Here is an 11427-nt window from a genome sequence, read left to right on the forward strand (position 1 = left end):
GCACTCGGTACAGCTGTGGCACATCGCGCAGAAAAAACTCGGATGGTCCGGAGTCCTCACGATGGCCACGCCACTATGGGCCTCGGACGCGTTGGGTAACCTGCGGCGCACCAAAGGATTCCGTGAGTGGGACCTTATCGGCATCTCTCAAATCAAAGATATGTGGGGACCCACCGGGGTCCGCTCATTCGCCCAAATGCAGGAAGCCTACGAATTGGCAGATGCCGAACACTATAGATACTTGCAGGTGCGCCACTCATTGCAGGCAAATATCCCACCGGCGGTCAAGCTGCCGCCAGCCTCCCCGCTCGAGGATAGATTACTTGACGGGCTCCTCGCGGAACATGCCATATCCCTCACCTATAAAAAGCTTATTAACAACCCCCCAGACCTGCTCCTCCCCCTCAGAGACAAGTGGATCACTGAAGGGCTGGAAATAGATGACGAGGAGTGGACGCACGCTTTGGCCTCTCCGCGTGAGGTCGCGATATCGGCCAGATTGCGGCTCATCCAATTGAAGATCCTGCACAGCGTTTATATATCTTGCACTAGATTGCATATGATGGGCAGGGCTGACACAACGCTATGTAGGAGGGGGTGCGGGGGTGTTGGAACCTTTTTCCACGTGCTGTGGGACTGCCCCAAGATTCAGAGGTACTGGAGGAGGGTGGTGCGGGAGATGGAAGAGGTGTGGGAGGTGGGGATACGCCCGGAGGCCAAGAGGTGCCTCCTCAACATATGGGAACCAACTGACCTGTCGCCAAAAGGGAGGATCTGGGTTACACTTGGGCAAATGATAGCAAAACGGAATATTGCCAGGCTATGGGGTAGTGCTGTTCCACCGAAACTTTCCGACTGGGCCAGCGACATGGACTGGTGCATGCTGCACGAAAAGACAGTGTATGTGGCTAGGGGGTGCCCGCGCAAGTGGATCGAGGTATGGTCCAAGTGGAATGACTTTAGGGGAGGAATCTGCGAGCCTCCCTCCACTGTGCAGGATGATCCGGGAGACGTTTAGACCCGTCTCACCGCAACTTATGGAGCTGGAGAGGGGATGGAGAGCGCTGGCTCGCCAAGGGCGCATATAAAAACGCAGTGCTGATCGACGTTTCGGGGGGGGGGGGGGGGAGTCGGTAAATCCCTGCACTGTATACCTCCTGGCAATCTGCCTTCTGCCGTGATTGTTTGCTAAGTATGAGACGAATAACACTCTTTCTTACCTCACGGTACCTGTGCATTCCGTAACGCCGCCGTACCTCCGGGTTGACGGCATAGGGCTGTGTGATCAGATATTCATCCAAATGTGTTTTTCGCGGCCGGCCCGATGGGTTGTTGGCTCTTTGCTGTGTATCGTAAAAGCTCAATAAAGGTTTTCAAAACTTAAAAAAAAAAAAAAAAAAAAAAAAAAGATCCTCAAATCACTGGGGAAGGAAATATCTATTGTAGAGGATCGAAAGTATCTTGGGAATAAACCATCAGTACATTTCATGACTGTTGCTTGGGAAGATAATCAATGTTTCCCTTATATTGATAGGCTACCAGTTTGTGGATTACCGAGGGAGGTCCTTAGGGTAAGAATTGGGGTAAACCCATGTTATACAAATTATATGATAAAAAGCGCCATGATCGACAAGATGGGAAGATGTACTTGCACTTTGCACACACATTGTGATTTGTTACATATATTATTAGATTGCCAAAGGCTTTTAGAATTACGATGCGTGTTTTTAAAACCATTATTTAAGTTATATGAGATAAAAACTAGGACACAGGCTGTCGCACTGATAACCGAAATGACTAATTTAGATATTGCTGTTGCTATGGGGAAGTTTATGCAAAAAGTGAAAGTATTTTTGAATACTTTCATTGAGCTGTAGCAAATAGACTATGTGCAACTTAGGTTATAAAGGCGTTTAAATGAGTTTTTAAGATGTATTTTATTGTTTTAAAAGAAATGAACTTTTTAAGATGTAATTTTAAATATTGTGTGTTTTGTTTATGGATCTACGGTCCAAATAAACGTGAATTAAAACTGATATATCATTGGGATAGATATTGTCAGTTTCATTGTCCTTTCCTTAACTGAAGTCCATGATGTCTTTTTACCTAGACTTAGCTAATTCCGAAGATATTTTAAAAAAAAAATCTTGCTCGACACTACAGGTCAGTCTCTTTTGGATGAAATCTTAAGGTACCGCTGACAAAAGCCAGAATAAGGGGCACTGCATATCTACTTCAATTTGAAGCAATTTAATTCAAGGAGGTTCACCCCTGTGAACTGGAGAGAAGTGCATTGATCAGGAATATGCAGACTAATGTCTCAATTGGTATTCTCTAATTAACTGGTATTGTTCGAGTCACATGCACGGTACTGCTGTTAGTAATGATGGTTTTCTAGGATTGGTATGAGATTGGGTCTTATTTAATGGCACACTATCATGCCAGTGTATCTTCAGCCCTCTGGCTCATCATGCACCATGCTTACCTTGACTCTTCAACATTGTCATTGTATTTAGGCCTGGGCGAAGCACTACGCTACGCTCGCGTAGTTTGCGAAGTTCGCGCTACTTCGCACTACGCGAACTGCACGTAGCACAGTGCGAACACGCGTAGCGTAGTGTTGCGTAGTGCTGCGGTCATTTTTTGCTTGCTCGCGGTCCTCAACGTCAAGTTGGCGACCGCGAGCAAGCAAAATGACATCCTGGCGAGACTTTTTCCTTGTTCGCGATCGCGAGCATGGAAAATAAACCTCCCGGCGAGATTCCCAACGCGAGGAGGTCAGGTTTCTCATTGCGAGGGGTCGCGTATGCTCGCGACCGCTCGCGATGAGAAACTACCAGTTTGCGTTGAGAAAGCTGCCGCTCGAGTAAAAATCTACTCGAGCAGCAGAAAACTACAGCTCGCACTGTGCAAGATGCCATTTTCAATGATTGCACAGTGCCGGTTGCTTGTCCGCACTGTGCAATCATTGAAAACAACATCTTGCACAGTGCGAACATGTTACTACGCAGTTCGCGAAGTGCTACGCGTAGCTCGCGTAGTGCGAACTTCACTTTGCGTAGCTTCGCGAAGTGCTACTTCGCGAACTACGCCCACCCTTAATTGTATTATTGCATTTCACAAACAGTCTCTTCTACAGGAAAACTCCATGGTGGTCCTTCTCCTGTGTTCAGCCCTGCAACAAAACGGGCAATGGCAGAAATATGCAAAAGTGCCATTTGTATATAATGTCATTTTACCATTTTACTATTTAACTATTTTTATAACAGTTGTGGAAATATGGATTTTTCTGGTCAGTTATGTCCCCTATCTTGGACCCCAACGGTTCTATGTGCATGTTACAAGTACATGTATGTTCCCTCCAGTTCCAGTTATGAAGACGCAAATACATGTGCGTCCACCGTTAACATGTCCTCTGTTGATCCGCCATGAATGGGCCGGATATTCCATTCCTAAGTACGAAAGGCCACCGCCTTTATATGGTTCACTTATGCCATTTTACAGTCCAGGCAAGTAGGCCCTGATTCTGTCATCAAGCTTTTCTTGCTTTCTGTCTCTGAAGCTCCAGTCCGAGCCTGCATCTGTGACCATGAACTTTGTCTCATCCTCTGCGCGGCTCACGATGCCCGACATCAGCTTGCTGCCTGCCAAGAACTGTATTTCACCTTCGGAAATTATCTGCTCCGCTCCCTGCCCAATGCATTCCTGTCTAGTAGTTTAAGTAAACATTCTTCCAGCTACCGAGCAAAAGGCCCGGCTTCTCTGTCCTCATGCAAGTAATTCATAGCCCTGTTACCATGGAATATTCCTACCCCCTCGCATTTAGTGTAGACACTTAGACGCTTGTACACGCACTCACAGTCAGTATAGAATAGATTTTGTTCGAGAGACATTTCTTTTTGGATAACACAGTTCTTTAAACATAGGATATTAGATATGATTTGGGATTAGGTTGACATAACCCCAGACTTTTGTCTCCACATGTAGAGCTAAATGTCAAATCCCTTTCTCCCTCTAGTTGCACGTCTATCACACGTCATGCGACTGCGCACGCATCTCTGCCAAATATTTCTGCTGACATTGCAGGATTCTCCAGGTATCCACCCACACATGACAAATTACCCATTATCATCAAGTGGACGCCCACATGGACGCCCACCTTCACGCCTACTTACACGCCCACATGCTCTTATCTCATTCTCTCTTGCTCTTTTGCTTACGTACAATTGAGAAATGTATATATACTGTACTCTGTGAATAATGTTTGGAGAATATTGAGAATACTTTTGAGCCCCTTTCCAGATCCAATTTTGGTGATGGAAATATTCTCCCTTTGACTCGAGTTATTGGAATAAATCCCTTTATGAACCTGATACCACAGACTCAGCCTCTTGCTTTATGCATGATCTTATTTATATTTTAAAAGTCTGAGAGCGTAATATTTTATTTACCACATAATGGCGCCCGAACAGTTTAATCTCTTTCCCCACACGCCGGAGATGAAGGTCCAGTTTTGCCCCCTTCCACAGCCGTGATGGACTTCAAGCGCGCATGTCGCCAACTCCCTCAGGCCAACGAAGGGGACAGACTGCGACCAGGCATCCATACGAGGCGGTGAGGAACGCAGATTGTCCTACCCAGAGCCCACCTGCGAGAGAGCTGTGTCCGAGGTATACAGAGGCCCACCAGATTCCGAAGTTCCGAAGTATCCAGGTCACGAGTCGAGTCCAGTCCAGTCCAGTCCGGTCCAGTCCAGTCCAGTTCAGTTCCGAGGCCTTCCGTTCCGAGCTACCCGGTGAGTACCATTGCCGGGGAGGCGTTCTGACGTGCACATAGGTTGTGCCGGTCAAGACGGGTTTGGGTACACAAATCCGGTCTGCACTGTTTTAGCAGTGTATCTGTACTGTTTAGCAGTATATCTAGTATATCAAGTATATAAATTCAGAATAATTCAGTTAATGCCGAGTATTATGTTTAGTGACTAGTTTCTTAGATCATCATCATCATTGTTGCTCATTTAAATGTTAAATGTTAAATGTGTTAATACGTCCTACATATTGTAGAGAGGAGTAGACTGGAGTCTGGAAAAGCCAAGGAACAGATGTTACAGGAGTAATTGGAGTAGGTAAAATGAGCGCAGGCTGACAGAGAAAGAAATACTGACGTTGCTGGTATTTATCCCGTCCTTTCAGAGGACCTAGCAAGAGTGGCCCCAGTAGAAAGACCAGTTAGAGTGCCACCGCAAGTACCGCGATACATATAATAATGATATAGTAGCCCGAAGGTTCTTGAGCCACCCACCAAATGAACAGCGCATGGCTGGTGTTTACATGGTCCAACATTTGACTACGTTGTCAATAGGAAATTGAGAGGGGTGTAGCTAGAGAAGGAGCAACACCTGTGATTTGATGACACCCCTAATGTACAAAGTGCTAACGAAAAAGTAATTGTTGAAAAGTTTAGCTTGAAAAAAAAAAAAAAAAAAAAAAAAAAAAAGAATTGTGGGTATTTCGAATTTGCAAATTGTTCAAGAATACAGGTTTGTGTTCTTGGTGGTCCAGTGAGCCAATGTGCTGGGTCAAGTCGGTGAGATTATGACCCGCTGAGTGCAAATTGTATGTAAAAATAATTTTTCAATTGGGCGAATTATTGCAGTTTTTATGGAATTGAGTAGTCTTTTTGTCTTTGACAGCTTCAGAGTGAGGAGAAGGTGGGGGCTGTGTAGAGCAGTATGTGATACAGAAATCGGAGACAGATTCTGACCTTGTAGCCAGCGTAGGTGGGGGCCGGTGAGAGGAGCAGAACAGAGGCACTGCTTAGAAAGCTTCTCTGACATCGCATCTGTGTAATGCCTGCAGCCGGAAGAACAAAAAAAAAGTTGGCTGGCAGCCCAGGCTCAGGCCGCGCTGAGGGGCTATTTTTAGCTTCTCTGATAAGAAAGGGCAGCTGAGAAATGTAAGTCGAGAAAGATTCCCTTGGTCTATTCTGTGCTAAACCAGTGCCCCGAGGAAATGTCTATGGAGAAGATTTGTTTTATTTTTTAGCAATTGTTATATTGCTTCTGGCCAGAAAGTAAAATGTTGCTCTTGCTTGGAATTTTAAGGGCTATGTGCCTATATAAAAACGATTTTCAAATTCAGACATTTTTGAATTGTGGCCACAAGCTGCCACCAGTTGCATTGGATAAATGATCCAGTGGTTAAAAGTCTGTGAGGAGAGATGAGAGGTGCGTCTTCGTCTGGGACATTAGGGTACATTGTGTTGACGAAGATGCATAGCTCATTTTTATAAAAGAAAACAAACAGGTTCGTGTGTTCTTCGTTTTTGATTATTATTGCTGATTCTGTGTGTCAGACTTGACACGGTGATTTCAGATGGGGGTGTATAGGGCAGGTAAATGAATTATTGATTATAAGCCTGACAAATTAAGCAGGCCAGAATGTTCGCCTCTGAGCTGTAGGTACTGTAATTGCGCATCGCTGCTCATTTATATATGTTAGTGCAATTGTCTATGCTTTCTGTGCTTGGTATACTGATGGCTTGGCATATGTATTTTATATATGTTTTGTTTTTGTGTTGTATTGACCAGTCTGTTTAGCGTTTAATACCAAGTTCTCCTGTGCAAGTACAGAGATAGTCGTGACGACGGCGATCTTTGCACAGCGCTTGGCTGGAACTTGTTCACAATTACTAAATTTCACAGACGTGATATTACCTTTATCATGCTGTCAAAATAGCAGACAACACGTTATCAGTGTATGTCTAATTGGTGTTGGAGATGAATGAAATAAAAGAAAAAGTTATGCAAGACTAAAATATTTTTCACATGACTGCCTTTCTCTTATAGACAGGCAGCCTCGGTCATATGTTTCCAGATTGGACATTAAGGAACAATTATGATCTGTACACTCGCATCTTAACTCTTGAAAGGCCTGTTTTAAATAAGGACTGCCACCACAGAGTGACAAATGAGGCTCGGTATTTAGGGTAATGAGAAAATATCTGACAGGATTTCCTTTTTAAAGTTTGCTTTAGTAAGCTCATTCTTGTAAGTGGTGGCCCCAAAAGTTGACTTGTTTTTAAATTAGGCTATTTATTGTATAGGTGGAAATTATTGCAAAATGACTGATTTCTTTAGCAGATAAATTAATAATTATCAACATTAACAACTGTTCTTAAACTTGGTTTTCCGAATATTTAGGTAATTTAGCATTCCTATTAGGGCCTACTAGCATTAATATTGACTTCAGGTTGGTGTGGGTTCATGTAATAGGGACATTTGCATATGAGATGTCATTTGGCCAGCTTATGAGCTAACACAATGAGGTTTGTACATTAATTTGAAGGATTTCTCGCCGTTTCAAATACGCTGTGTATCTCCTATAATTTTGCTTACGCCCAGTAGCTACACACAGGGATTAATAGTGTTGACAAGACACAGGGTTTGATAGTGTTTGACAGCAGTGAAATCTGTTTCAGATTTCCTCCTGTCAAAAAGGGAGGGAAGGAGGAGAATATTGGCTTTCTGCTGGCCCCTGAGGAGGTTCGCTTCCCGCTAGCCCCTTAAGAAATTAAGCCCCTTAGAAATTAGCCCCCTTAGAAATTAAGCCAAGGAAATAGGTATGGTGTTTTCCCCTTTTTCTCATGTTTTATTGTGATCTTTCAGGGGAATTAGTCCAAGCCCCTAATACAGCTTCTACTAAAGTCCTCCCTTGGACACAAGAACACACTGTGGCATTTGAAGAATTAAAGAGAGCTTTATGTCAAGCACCAGTTTTAGCAAACCCTGATTACAACAAATCGTTTATGTTTTTTGTGACAGAGCGGGATGGAACAGCACTATCTGTCCTAACACAAGATCATGCAGGAAAACACGAGCCCTGTGCTTATTTTTCTAGTACATTAGACCCAGTAGCACAGGCTTTGCCTGCGTGCCAAAAATCAGTTGCAGCAACGGCCTTAGCCATAAGACAAAGTGACTTGATAGTGCTGGGCCACCCTCTGACAGTACAAGTACCACACGCAGTAGAGGTTCTCTTGAACCGGACACAAACACAACACCTGACTGTAGCTAGACTGACAGGCTATGAGCCAACGTTATTTCAACCACACATAGAGATCAGACGATGCAACATACTGAATCCTGCTACCCTTTTGCCCTCCAGTACAGAAAGCGTTTCACCACACGACTGTGTTGAAGTAATACATACCGTGACTAAACCAAGACAAGACTTGACAGACGTTGCACTCCCAGACCCCGACCTAACACTATAAGTTGACGGCTCATGCATGAGGACAGGGGCGGGAGAATTAGTGGCAGCATATGCAGTGACTACTGATACTGTAATAATAGAGACTAAAAGAATAGACATATTGTCAGCACAAGCAGCAGAGCTCATCGCCCTGACACAAGCGTGCATAAGAGCTAAGCACCTGAGAGTAAACATTTACACCGATTCTCTGGCGAGAAAGAGGTTTCTTGACCTCTCATGGGGCCAAGATACAGCATGGCCCCCATATTCAAGCCCTACTGGAAGCAATACATTTACCAACAGCCATAGCTATCCTAAAATGTAAAGCACATACTAGAGCCACAGATACCATTTCCCAAGGCAATGATCTGGCAGACCGAACTGCTAAACAGACAGCTCAGACCCCACTAGACACGACAAAGTTACAGGTTCAATAAGTGTCCAAAGCCATGACAGTTAGGGATCCTTCCAAGGATGTACAAGACATACAGACACATGCTACTATGGACGAATTAAAGAAATGGTCGGAACAAGGAGGGGTACTGACTGATCAGGGTTGGATGAAAAAGGGCAAATCCATATGGTTTCTTCCTGATTCTATGGTACAAGTGATTATAAATACCGCATATAGTCCTGCACACTTAGGAGAGAAAGCAATGATAGATAGCTTACAGAATATATGGTTCAACAAGCACCTGCGTGCAGCAGCGAAACAAAAGGTCAGAACATGTATGATCTGTTGCCAATTCAATCCAGGTAAAGGCATTCCGATGGAACAAGGTGGATTCCATCCACCTGACCACCCTTTTGAAGTGCTCCAAATGGATTATATCCAAATGAACAGATGTAGAGGTTACAAATATGTTCTGGTACTAATGAAGCAGGTGTCCCTTCTGTTAGGGTATACCTGGAAATTCCATTGTGTGCGACATCCTGAAGCAGCAGGCCTTGTAGAAAGACTTAATCGGATATTAAAATTTGCGCAGACAAAGGTGTAGATTGGATGGTAGCCCTGCCGGTTGCCCTCTTTTTCATGCGAATGGTAGCTCATTCTAGAACAGGCTTATCTCCCTATGAAGTGGTCTTTGGTAGACCACCAAATATGTGGGGCACTCCAATGCCTAAAAGATAATAACATGCTGACAGATTACCTGGCTTCCTTGATGTCTGCACTACTCTCTTGTTGTTCGCAGGTTGCTGCCGCCTTCCCTGACAACACCCAGGTCAAAGAATACTCCATCGCTCCTGGATGGAAGGCGCCAAAGTCAGTGCTCTGGACCACGGGGACGGCCGTTAAAGTCAAAGTGCACCTTCACCACTCTTTTACAAAGGAAAAAGACTTTAAACTTGGATTTTGGATTTTGAACACCATTTTCTAGAGGAGACTCCCCAGAAGTTTCCACAAAGCTAAACTTTGATCTAAGAAGTCAGAACCCGTTTGATCAATTAAGTCCACTAGGTGGTGAAGCGGTTGAACATGTATTCTGGCTTGCATAAGATCTTGGACAATAACATTGATATAAAAAAAAAAAAGAGAGCAAGATGTGCATCACGATAATATGTATCAGCTTAATACTACATGCTATTTTTCCTCCTATTGCCTCACTCTTATACTCCTCCACTAATGATACCATAAAGCACACATTTAGTGATCTGCCATCCTATGAGCTATCATATCGACTTGCCTTACGCAACAATACCTTTATTCAGATGCTGCACCATTCACATCAGACTAGCAATGCTACAGACTGCTGGGTCTGTGGCCGACTCCCCCCCTATCAGAACTATAAGGGAGTTTTGCCCCTCTTTCTCTATCCGTTCACACACAATGGCTCCTGTGGAGCATGGTTTAGTTTGATTAATTCCCTAGATTCGAATTCCGCAGTTTATCAAGACAACTGGGTATGGGGAAACCTGAACTTAGTTTTGCTTAAAGTCTGCTACCCTAACAAGGAGGGACTTCCCAAAAGAACAGGAACTGATCTAAGAAATGAAGTATATGGATTAGGTAATTTTACACTTAACCTCATGATCCTGAACGTTGAATCTGAAGCTACACCAATCTTGCCCGCCATGTCCGTATTCCCAGTAAAAGGGGAATTATGTATAAGAAAGAATGGCTCCATACACATGGGCCATAGTAAATGCACCACTGTAATAAAATTCAGTGATCAAGGCAAGTCTACATTTAGAGCTTCTCGTCATTCCTACTTTATATGTGGCCAGACCGCATATATACGCCTACCTCTAGATTGGGATGGTACCTGTTACATAGCATTCCTCCTACCACCTGTTTTCCTAGCTCCTCCTGATTATCATAGAAATACTCATTTAGTACACAATAGACAGCAGAGAGATCTCCCAATTGTCGATTACACTGAAACAGCATGGGAAAAATACACAGATTTCAATAAAGGTTTCTTTCCCTATATAGGTACAGTTACCAATAGTAAGCTGATACGTAGATTAACCAGAACCCTTGAAGCAGTAGTGAACGAAACTATTTCCGCCTTAGGCAATTTAACAGAAGAGCAGTCTGCTATGCGGATTGTTGTGCTTCAAAATAGTCTTGTCCTTGACGTTATCCTGGCCGATAGGGGCGGAGCTTGTAGGGTCATCGGATCAAGCTATTGCATTTTTCATACCAGAAAATTCGCCATCTGTATATACAGCCATAACTCGCCTTCATAAGATTGTAAGCCAGATACACCAGAATACAGGCACCTGGACTTGGTCCGGTTGGTTTTGGAGTGTATTATCTACCTTTGGATGGAGGGTCCTATCCTTCCTAGGTATTGGCCTTCTCATACTATTCAGTTGCTGCTTATGCCTGCAATGTGGACCAGCGATTTGTGGTCTGTGTGCCACATCGTGCATTCCACATCAAGATTTTCATTCAAGATCCCAGAAGAAAAAAGAAGAACAAATGATGCTATATGAACAGATCAATGGATTAATGAAGATTGATATCTCTTGACGGGCAAGTAGGGGACAAGGAGGGAATGTGGAAATATGGATTTTTCTGGTCAGTTATGTCCCCTATCTTGGACCCCAACGGTTCTATGTGCATGTTACAAGTACATGTATGTTCCCTCCAGTTCCAGTTATGAAGACGCAAATACATGTGCGTCCACCGTTAACATGTCCTCTGTTGATCCGCCATGAATGGGCCGGA

This window comes from Triturus cristatus, chromosome 4_1 (assembly GCF_964204655.1).
Source record: "Triturus cristatus chromosome 4_1, aTriCri1.1, whole genome shotgun sequence".
Classification (NCBI taxonomy): Eukaryota; Metazoa; Chordata; class Amphibia; order Caudata; family Salamandridae; genus Triturus; species Triturus cristatus.